Source organism: Agelaius phoeniceus, chromosome 2 (assembly GCF_051311805.1).
Source record: "Agelaius phoeniceus isolate bAgePho1 chromosome 2, bAgePho1.hap1, whole genome shotgun sequence".
Classification (NCBI taxonomy): Eukaryota; Metazoa; Chordata; class Aves; order Passeriformes; family Icteridae; genus Agelaius; species Agelaius phoeniceus.
Genome location: NC_135266.1, coordinates 110025888 through 110037414, shown reverse-complemented (window position 1 = coordinate 110037414; position 11527 = coordinate 110025888). Strand labels below are relative to the sequence as shown.

General features: G+C 35.3%; 1 long non-coding RNA gene across 1 annotated transcript; it reads left to right on the top strand.

Annotated features, from left to right (window-relative positions):
- Positions 1 to 267: 267 nt before the first annotated feature.
- Positions 268 to 10090, top strand: LOC143693488 (uncharacterized). The gene is made up of 3 exons (XR_013181192.1): positions 268 to 384; positions 7956 to 8106; positions 9996 to 10090. It is a non-coding gene; the product is annotated as an uncharacterized LOC143693488 (long non-coding RNA).
- Positions 10091 to 11527: the final 1437 nt, after the last annotated feature.

Here is an 11527-nt window from a genome sequence, read left to right as displayed (position 1 = left end):
TGTAAAGCTGTTTAGATGCCTGCATGCTAATGAATAATTTATTTAAGCAGCTGACTCTTATCCCCACTGTTTGGTTTAATGTATTTAGGTTGTTTTTTTTTTTTTTCTTTTTATCCCTAAACTTTTTAACTTGTTTCAAAAAAAAAAAAATTAAAAAAAATTATCACTAGTTGCTCTTAACAGCTGCTACTTGTTTATTTGTAATCTTTCATGTATTGTGTATTTTGTTTGCTTATTCATCCCAGATTTTTTTTTTTTTTATTCTCAAAGAATGTCACCTTACCTTCTATTTCTTTTGTTTTAGGATCTTATCTCTCTTCAAAATATCAGGTATTCTGAATAGCAGCTAACCACAGAAAAATAACCTGATACTGATACAATAAGGTAGGAATCCAAATATGTCAGAAGTCAGTAATTTGCTGCAAATAAATTGGTATTTCCTCTTCTTTACTACATTGGCTTTCCCACACCATTGAATCCAGCATTGGCTATGACCACATAGCCCTAAGTGCTGGACCTTTGAGTGCATCTTTCCTTCCAAAGGGCATCATCTCTCTGTAGGATGAAGATCTGTTCTACTATTCACCAGGCATCCCTAGTGATATTTAGGTGATTATAGAGTGAAACACAATTTTAGGCTTATACAAACAGCTGTACAGAATCCTGTTGCATGTGCCTGCATGTGCCATCCCACAATTACAGTAAATACTAACTCACTACTAGGGCAGCAATATTTTTTTACTGTTTTGAGGCAGCAGACTACAAGGAGTTTGAATGCAAGCAATGACCTACCAGCAGGATCTTGGCCATTTCTGCTTTCAATGTATTTTTAGTGAATAGGCCTTTAAGAAATCAATGAAAGCTCTGAAATGGCCATTTTTCAAATGGCTAATCTCTTCTTCAGCTTTTCCCTTGTATCAGATACCGGGATCATTTCAGGCTGAAACACAAACTACTTTTCTCTCTCAGAAAAATCTTTTATTTCTTTTTTTATCTCAAGTTTCAGCTTCAGCTAATGGATTTGGGCAGCTCTTGGAATTTACATACCCAATACCTTCCAGATGACTTTGAATTCCTTACAAAGACATGGAAAAGGAAGTTAGATCTAAAGATGTTAATTATTAACACCGATATCTTTTAGCTTTCACATACACAGATTATCAGCTTAAGTATAGACTTATTTATGCCACCAGTGAGGATCATTTATTTGTAGGTTTTACGTAATACAAATTGTAGGCATAGTCCTGATATATCACTTTCAGAACAACAAAATTAAGAAAAGAAAAAAAAATCTCAAGAGTCAGGGTTTTGGGGTTTCTTCTAAATTTTTAAATATTAAATATTTTCCAGTGTCAGAACATTGTTCAGTCATTTAAAGTAAGCCCCTGGAAACTGAGTCACCTCTACCTTTTTAATTGCAAATTCTGGCTTCTTGTTGCATCTTTTGATGTTGCTCTTGGAATCTGTCATTCTCTCACACACTGATCATATTCTAGAAATGTGGAGTTATACTAATAACTATCTAATTACTGATGACTAATAACTAATTTACTAATACCCTGGTGCTGTAATGAGCTGGGGATGAAGGAATTTTGTGCACTTTTAGTGTCCCCATGGAATCTTTGAATAGATTTTAGCTCTCCTAGAGATGGAGGAGTCCTCCTCTGTAGGTACAAAATCTACATATATTAGTGAGGTGATGTACATCAGAGCTATAAATTCACCTATTACTTAATTTTCATAACAGCAGTAATGAAAGGTCATGCCATAATGATTTGAAGAAACACTCCTTGAGTTGCCAGATTCCATGCATGGTATTTGGTATAAAAATAATGCTCAGAAAACTCTGCTTGAAAAATGGCATTATAAAATGTAGATTATATTTGTATCTTCAGTTAATATATTTCACATATTTCCTCTGTCTTGTTCTCATTAATCAGAATAAAATATTTCAAAAATTAATCAATTTATGAAGTCACTTCAGAAGTGCGTACTTATACATTTCCTTCTTGTTATTATTTAAACAGGGATTTTTTTAAAAGAATGATTGACAAGGTTAATGACATGACAGGAATATTTTTAGAAGGGTATTTGATTGGATTTTTTAATATTTCTGCTATCAATTATAATATTTTCACCAGTTCCTGCAAGGTTTTCTGGTATGCTTTAGTCTAGTTTTGTGGATGTATTTCAAAAATTAGGAGACCACTCATTAGATTTCATGCTTAAATATTCCAAACAGCAAATTTTTTCTTTGGGGTGGCTTATAAACTGGATTTTGGGATAGAAATGAGAATTTATCATCAATGCATCTATTACCAATTCATCAGTGACATTTGGGTGACCTTTTGTTACACAAAGTTACTGAAGTGCAGTTTGCAGCTTGCTGTGCATGATTGTGTAACACTAAAACCAAATTCAATTTTTGGGGCTTTTGTCCATAAGAAGAACAGTAAAAACAAAGCTTTCTAGAAATGAAGATATCTAGTCTCTTTTATGTTATGTAATATCTAGTCTAGTAGGTGAGGTTTTAAGGAGGGACAGATTTGAAGAGTCAGCACCTGGTGTTTTGATCTCTCAATGTGGACACAATTCTTGTTGCCAAAACCAGATTTCTGTGCCAATGATAGCAAGTTTATAACACCCTGAATACAATAAATATAGGCTGGATTAGGAGTGATTAAATCTGTTAATCTGTGGAACCTAAAAAGGGATATAAGTGCTTGATTATATATGCATTTTCATACACAATACATCACTGTCAGCACATTTTGAAGGGGAATAACACACTAGGAATTTATTCACATGGGCTTCCTACTCAGAAATGTACTTTCAGGCAATGCATCTTTCATGGTGAAAAATAACTATAACGGCAAACTTATCTCATTATTAGATCTTCCATAGATATTTTGGTCCTGAGCACTGTAAAAACTGTAAAAACAAAAGATGATGAAATTTCTTTGAAGAAGCTAGAAAGGACCAACAGTGGGACAGAAAAAAAAAAGAAATTCTACAGGTGAAAGTGAAGCATTACAATGCCTTGTTTGCTTCCACAGAGCTGGCCACATGCAAATATTGAATAAGAGGCTGAGCCAATTAAAGGCACAAGGTCCTTGCATTTTGTGAAGAGCTCCACACGGGGAAGTTAAAATAAGAGATGTCAAACTAATATTTAAATGTATAAACAAACAAAGTCTGAATAAGTAAATAATTTACCTGCAAACTGCAGAGACAGGACACATTCATGACAATATCCTTGTCTGTTGTTATTGTAAAAGTCAAAATGTATCCATATTTATTTTAATTTAATCTTTACACAAAGAAGGGGAAAGGAGGAAGCCTGACTTCCATCTGGTAAGTACTGAACCAAAGTGATGGTTTGTATTTAGACTTATTGTCTTAATATTATTACTGATTTCAAAAGTGACATTGCTCTTAATATGGATAATGAATAATAATGGATAATTAGCAGCAGGTGATCTGGGAGTGGCTTTAGAAATCCCAGATGTTGGGCCCTGACAGATTAAGCTGAGATTCAGCTGCAGGAAGGAAAGGGAATTTCCAGCTGTGCCATCCAGACAGACACCAGAACTAGAATTTGGTTTTATGAGCCAACTCTATGGTTTCATGGAAAAAAAAGGCTAGAAATTATTTAAAAGATGTATAAAAGAGTTGAGATGGTAGCTCAGTTTATTTGAAGATACCCCATTTCAAATAAAGTAAATTCTGACAGGAGCTAACCCAGAGTCTTGTTTACTGCAAAGTTGTATTTTGTAGGCTGTAAGGACTCAAAGATTTGAGGAGAGGCAGATGAGTTTGGTTATCAGAGTTTGGCACATAGAGAAGAAAAAAATCCTGTGCAACACAAGGAAAGGCAGGAGATTTTTCCAGTTTGGATTTTAATCACATTCTCTTGGCATTCTTGAAGGACTTTCCAGAGGGTTTGTGTTATCTGTGAATTGGGTCTGGAGAAAGTCCCAGCAGCTCCACTGGTGCTGTTCAGCAAAATTGCAACCAACAAAGAGATCTTGACTAAGTTTGGTGTTAAAATGTGCTGTTGAAAGATGAGATGCACAATTCTTGGTGCAAAATCTTTCAGGACAAAGCTTCACATGGCTAAAAACTCTTGTTAGTGTAGTCATAGCCAAAGAAAGATATACACAAACTTTTCTTTTTGTGAGAAGAAAAAAATCCAACACTCCTGATATCTGGACATGTGGAAAAATAGTGCGGAGAAAATCGAAGTTTAATTTAAATAGGATTATTTTAAGGCAGAATTTCAGAATGTGATGGAATTGTTTAGGCATTATTTCTCATATATAAACCATAAGTACTTTTAGGAAAATACCTTCTGAAAATACCTCTTCTATGCCTAAACACATTTTTTTTTCAAAGGCAAAAGACTGAAAAAATTGACTGTTAGAACAAATACACTGTTTGTGATACTTTTGGCCTTGTTAATAATATACCTGAAAATATCAATGGTGTTTGAATCCTCAAGAATCAAGTTATCTTGTAAGATTCACTGCCTGGGTCATCTTAGAGTAAGTAGTGGAAAATATTTGATTTATGGCTATATTGTTAATTTACAAGGTATCTTTTCTTTTTCATTATATAAACTGAAGGGATACCAATTATACTTCTAGTGCAGATCATTTGGAATGCATGTTACAGCACAAGCTTTTACCTCATCTAGAACTATACCCGAGCACTTTTTTTGTTCAATTTTCAATAATTCTGTAGCAAATCATCCACAGTATTTTATTTATTTATGCCTTCCCTCAAATAGTCCTTGCTTCAGTATCTTTCATTTTAAAATGAAATAAAAATTTACTGGACCATGTCTGGGAGATGCTTGTGTCTAATAATTTCATTAGCTTTTCCCTGATGAATTTTGTAGACTTCACTTCTTCCACTGAGATGGGCTTACATGGATCAATTAAGTGCAGTCATTCCCTAAGTGGAAAATCAAATTAAATGCAAGACAGGAAAATAGAATGGTTAAACTATGGCACTCTGCTGTGAGATGGGAGTGGCTTTGTGAGGAGAGCAGTCATTCTTGGAAGATGTTACTGTCCAGTTTTGCTCTCCTTTCTTGTCTGTGCAATCTGACACCCAAAATATGGACAGCTCTTGATGCTTTAACTCTTGCTGCCGTCAATAGAGCTGACTTGTTGATTGTACTGGGGAGAAAGCCTGGTTGTGCCTTTCCTCCTCCCAAAAAGGAGTGCCTGGAGTACTACACTGAAACCTGGGAAAGGCAGTCCTGTCTTCTGGCAGTGACCCAGGAAAGCACTGAGGGCAAAAGGAATTTCTGTTTTGTTGTCTTGTCCTCCGTGAATAATGGACCAAACCTGACAGGGGGACCTCTGGCTCAGGGCACTGCTTTGCACATGGAGGCCTGAAAAAAACTTCTGTGCATTCAGTGAAACAAACCAAAACTCTCAATTAGTATATTCTCAGGTGAACAAACTGAATATAATCCCATCTTATCTATATAATAGAATTTTAAATTTTTTTTTCTTTTTTTGTGGTTTGGAGACATTTCTCAATTAAATAAGTAGCTGTTAAATACCTAGGACATGTTCTGATATTATGCCACAGCATATTTGAAAGTCCACATTAGTAAATGCCTAGAGAGAGAAATAAACTTTACAGTGTCTCCTTATCTTTACTAACTGCACCAAACACTGTGCATTGGAAAATATGTCAAATCCCCCACAAAAAAGTTTTTGACTGCTACAGAGGTTTTTTCTTAGTCTCTTTTTTGTACATAAATTAAGTTTGGAGCTGTGAGCGTGGGTAAAGCCTTAGGGCTTGTTGGACTCCAGCTGAGATGCCTAAGGCTCTGTGTCAAGGCACAGAGGTTCTGAGATATTATCCACTGATTAGAAAGTAACGTTTTAATTTGAGGCTTGGAGTCCAACTGCTCTTTCATTTAGTTTGACATCCTCCTTGTTTGCCTTTCTGGCATCATGCCACAGATAGTGCTGAAGCTTCTCTCTCTTAGTAAAAATAAATCTAGAAAGCCTCCTATTGTTTATGAATGCAGGTTTGCCATTAAAGGTGATGCAATTGATGCCATTTGGATGATGGAATTCAGATATCATTGGATAGCACTGGAGAAATCGACACACATTCACAAAAGAAAAATTCAATGTTCTCTCTAGATGTCTCTGCATTACCCATTTTTAGACCATAAAACAAATAATTCTTTTCTATTAGGAGAAATCAGTGAGTTCTCATTTATGAAAGCAATTCACCTGCAGTGTGGAAACTGAGAACTGTTTGTTTGCTCATCTGTTTTTTACACCTTTTTAATATCTAGGTGTATATGACCGAAATGGGAGATTGGGCCTGTTTTAACTTACATAGACATCCAGAATATTGGACTTTCATCACAAATTTACTCAAAGTTAGGAGTTATTAATAGTTTGGAAACAACTTCTGAAAAGCTGCTATTCAAAGCAGGAGAAAGGCACAGACACTGAAGTAGAGCTCCTTCTGAAGGTACTGTATGGCCTCTGAGATTCTTTAGGGATCTGTTCCAAATATCTGAGGTTCTCAATTAGTTTAAAAAATACCCGAAGTAGACTCATGCCATAGTGTCATTTAAGTAATAATTTCATATAAAAATATCCTGTAGTGGCCATATTCTATGTGCTGGCAGCAGAAATGTTCTGTGTTGCTGCATAATATTTTCACTTAGCAGTGAATGGTTACTCAAAATTAAGCAGACAAGAAGACTGAATAATGCATAAGATCTGTGACACAAGCAGAAATATAATTCCTTTTTCCAGGACCACACTCTAATGCTTTATCCATAAGATTATCTTTTGCTGTCAAGATCATTTATCTAAAAATTGAATAGTAGAACTGGAAAAGATAGAAGGGAAATCAAAGGACCTATGGAATGGTTTCTGTATGAAGAATAATTTTATAGACAAGGACTCTTCAGAATGAAAGAGAGAGCACTGAAGGGAGAATATGACATAGGACTGTAAAATCAAGATTGCAAGAAAGGAAATGAAGAATTTCTCATAAAAAAGGAGGGAGTGATTGTTAACTGGAGCAAAGTAGAAGTTTATTCACTTGATGGGTAGATAAAGAGTGAATCGCATTTCCGTAGGATGTTGTGGCATTAGACTGGTTCTAAAATGATCACAAACATTGATGAGATAAAAAGCAAGCAAGAGCTATTAAATATAACTAATTTAAGCACAAAGGCATTAATAAAGATTCATTATTGATATTTAATATTTATTCTGACTCAGAAAATCCATAAAACATAAGAAACTAGAAGCTGCCAGCAGAATTTGTGTACTTTGTCCCTGAGTGCTTCTCCAGGCATCCTCTGCTGGCCACCCTCAAAAGATGGGCTACTGAGCTAGACATAACTTTGGAACTCACTTTGGAGCTGCTGACGCATTAAACAAGGTATTGGAATGAGAAAATCAAATGTTTATATCCCAATGCTTAAAATTAGCAGTGATACTTCATGGGTACATAAACATCATCTGTGTGGATTATTATTCATATCTTCATTGTCTAAAAATTCCTTCATTTTCATTCTATTAAAGAAAACTATCCATAGAATTATAGCAGCAGATCTACCAGGAAGTATTTTTTTATTCCAGATAAAGGAGAAAGCTTTGCTTTGTGGCGTTGGTCATGGTTTTTGTTTTACTTATGCCTGAGAACTTTGTTGGAATGCTAAGGCTTTACTCTTTAAATTACTTAAAGCTTATAGTCTGGCAGGTTTTGCCTTCCTGTTCTTTCCTGAAGCAGGTTTCAAGGGAATAAAGCTGCACATAAGATGAAGATGTACCTTATCAGTGGTCCTAAAACAAAAGAGATAACGTCCCGTAAAAGCCTAACCATATATATGGAATAAAACTGGCCATAAATAAGAGTGATTTTGAGCTGTACTACTGATATCTGTTGTCTGAATCCAGTAGTCCTGCATCCTGTCTTGGAGAATGACCAACGTGGGCTGCCTAGGGACCAGAGCAAAAAGCGAGCAGGGACACAGTGATATGTCCCAGAATGGTCTCCCAGTCTCCCATTTTGCTGCTCAGGGACTGTCTGACCCAGGGATGGCTGTAAGTAAGTGTATAATTAATAATTCATTGTGGTCTTCCACTTTTCGTGAACTTGTTCTCTTTTCCCTTGGTGTTGTGCAGCTTTTTAGCAGCCACCACATTGTTTCCCCTCTTGTCCCTTTCCTCACCATTCAACCCTGTCAAAAATATGACATCTGTGCTCAACACAGAGTACAAATAATGTGAACATGTACATTAAATGCTTCTAATATGTCTAAGTGTAATGTTTATGTTGAAAAACAGAATATTCCAGGACAACAGTGATAAACTTTGTTGTCAAATTTTGCATCCCGTCATAACTTTTCACATGGATCTTCTGAAATTATTAATCTATTAACAGTGCTTATTTTTACAATAAGCACTAGTTTGTTTTGTTGAAAAGGGTCTTGGGTGAAGGCACAATATTGATGAAGTTTGTGCTTGGTGACATTAGATACCTACCAAGCTCTTAAAATGTTGAAAAGAGAAGAACAATTTAAGAGCAATTCAGCCAGCCTCCTTCCCCCAGTTATGTTTCTCTCCTGCTTCTGAAAAGTTGTGTGGTTTCATCAAGAGGACCAAGACAATCTCAAATGAAGTGCTGTGTATATCACTTTCAGATGTAGTGTGAGACATTATTGAGGCCCATCCCTAAAATACCATTCAGCCCATCAAAATATTTCTTTGACAGAAACAGGACTTTTTCCAGAAAGATTTTAGAGCTTACATATTGCCAGCCAATGTTTTAATCTGAGGTTTAAAAGAACAGGAAAAAGCTGAGTGAGAAAGCCTTGGGTAAAGCAGCCTCATTACCTGGTAAGTTTATTTAATGGTTGTACTTCAAATACTATTTGCAATATTCTGGGACTATGACATTGTGTGTTTGCTCAGAAAATTTGCAATAATACTTCAATGTACTTTTTGTGTATAAAGGATTTTACATATGCTAACACTGGATTTTACTTGTTGGATTATTACTGATTTTTTTTATGGCCAAATAGATTACCAAATTCTAGTTTACTCATTAAAAAATAAAAAGTTTGGCAAAGAACAGAATTTTAGGTAATACTGAGCACCAATATTGTCTTTGCACAAGCAATATTATATCTAAAAATATTAAAATTCTAGTCTTTATATTGTAGAAAAATAAACCATAATAAATAATTACACACTGTCATTATGAATGGCAGCCCATACCTTAGTTCCATACAAGGTTTATTTAAAAATGCATTTAAGCCACAGTGACAGCAAGTGTCTTCTTTCTCCTCCTACATTCCAAAGATGAAGCTTAGCAGGCTGGTTTGTTAGGTAGATGAGAAGGAAGAATATTTCACTTCTAGCCATGCTTTGTACCTCAGCATTGCAAATCTCCAAGATTTTATGTAAACCTAAGTAGGTATATGTATGAAAATAAAAAGCAGAAGAAAATGAAAGACAGCAGGAAAGACATCTGTAGTTTTTCACCCCTGATTAGCTTCATTTTTTATTTCTTGCATAAAAACCCCTGTCTTTGAAGCTTAAAAAATGAATGATTTTCTAGCTTTTCATAAAGGGTTTTAATGCCCAAAAGTTTGAAGGCTTTGCTGCATCTCTCCTGGCAGAGTCCTACATTTTTCCAGTTTTTAGTCTCAAATTTATAAAATAACTGCACAAAAATAAATTCTAATTTTATTTCCTTCTTATGATGATTGCAAAAGTTTGTGATTTAAAACAGATAAGCAGTTTGGTCTGGCAAAATTAAGATTTCTAAAATAACATCCTTACTTGGACTTTCTTGATAAATTTCCATATTTCCCTAGTATAAAAAGGAGGAATAATTATACAAAACCTAATTTTTCTCCAGTACCAACGCATGCTAACTTTAATGCTTGGGAACTATTTTTATTTTTTTTCTCTTTCATCTCTTTTTTGCAGATTCTAGGAGACAATCTATTGTGGATCTCACATTAGGAAAGTTATTTCAAATGAGACTGGAGCAGTGGTGCAAAAAGCTGAGTTGTTTTTGAGGTAAGAGTAAGAAACAGGATGCAGAGGTAAAAGTAAAAAGCAGAGGCTGAGGATGCTCCAGCTTGGGACCTGGAGGACATCCTCACACATTTCTGTGTGGCATGGGAAGTGGCTTTCCTGGCAAAAGCACAGAATTGAAGGGACTTCAGTTCTAAAACTGCTATTGTGTAAAATCTGTTTCCTCCTTCAATTCAAAATAATTTTCTCTCTTTAAATATTTATTAATTTATTTGAAAAGTAGAGCTAACTTTAGAAAACAATAGAAAATAAAGCCATGGGAGGTTTCTGAGTTGATTAACAATAGGGAAACATATGGACTTTCAAATATTTAGATGCTCCTCCCTTTTTTCCAGAGAAAAAAATATCACCAAAGGCATCAGTTAGGATTAGAAGAAATGTTCAGAAATATCTGAAATGAATTTCATTTAAAGTTGTTAGGAGAAAAATGCTCCTTTATGTTGAAACATAAGATAATCTTAGCAGGAGATATGACAGAATTCCCTGTGGGTCTTTTTTTACTTAGGGCTATAAAGGTGAGAAATGTGCAGTAGAGAAGAGTTCTTCAGTGTCAGGACCCAGACCAAAGGTCTTACAGCCTTGTCATGGTTCTTCATAATGTTCTTCAGAAAAATTACTTCCCTCTGTTCTTTTTTGTCTAATCCAAACTAGGTGACACCAACCAGGCAGTGTGCTGTGCCCTAAACTTTGTGTTCTTGCCACCTACCCAGGTAAGCATATTTTATTTTCTTGCCTTCATTTCACTTCCTAGAGGTGCACTCAGGAGACGCTGTTAATGTTGATGAGGAGCCTGGTGTCACCCAGCTCATGCAGATAAAGACAGAAGAGAGACAGGCTGTTCTGAGATTTGTTTGAAGATTAAACACATCTCACATCTAGACTGGGAGGTTTTGACTTTGAAACCAGGAGAAGGTGCAGTGAGTCAGTGTGAATCAGAGAGGAGGCAGTCATAGCTGCCTTCCAGCATTAATGAGCATTAATCTAGGATGCTCTTACACAAACATTTGCTTATTTCTAATGAAAATTAGGTTTTTCAAAGAATTGTAGTTACAGAAATAATATTTGGAGCAGGAAGGTTTTAGAGTTATTCACACTATATGGACATCACCACATCTTTTACTTGTCAAAATCCAGCTGGCATCCAAAGTCAAGAACTGATTTAATTTGTTTGAAAATTTAGAAGTGTAAGAAGTAGAGACAGAAGTAAAACATCCAGTGAAAACCAGCACTGGTGCACAGCTGTTTTATTTTCATCATCTGCCTTATTAAATTCACAACAATTTTTTTCTCTATGAATCAAAAACTAGAGATAAAGACTCCCAAATTCTTTTTGCTATGAGGTAGAAATAATAATCTATTTTGTATTGCTGGCTACAGATGATTCAGGCGTTGAGGGCAGGATATCAGATCAAACACCAGCA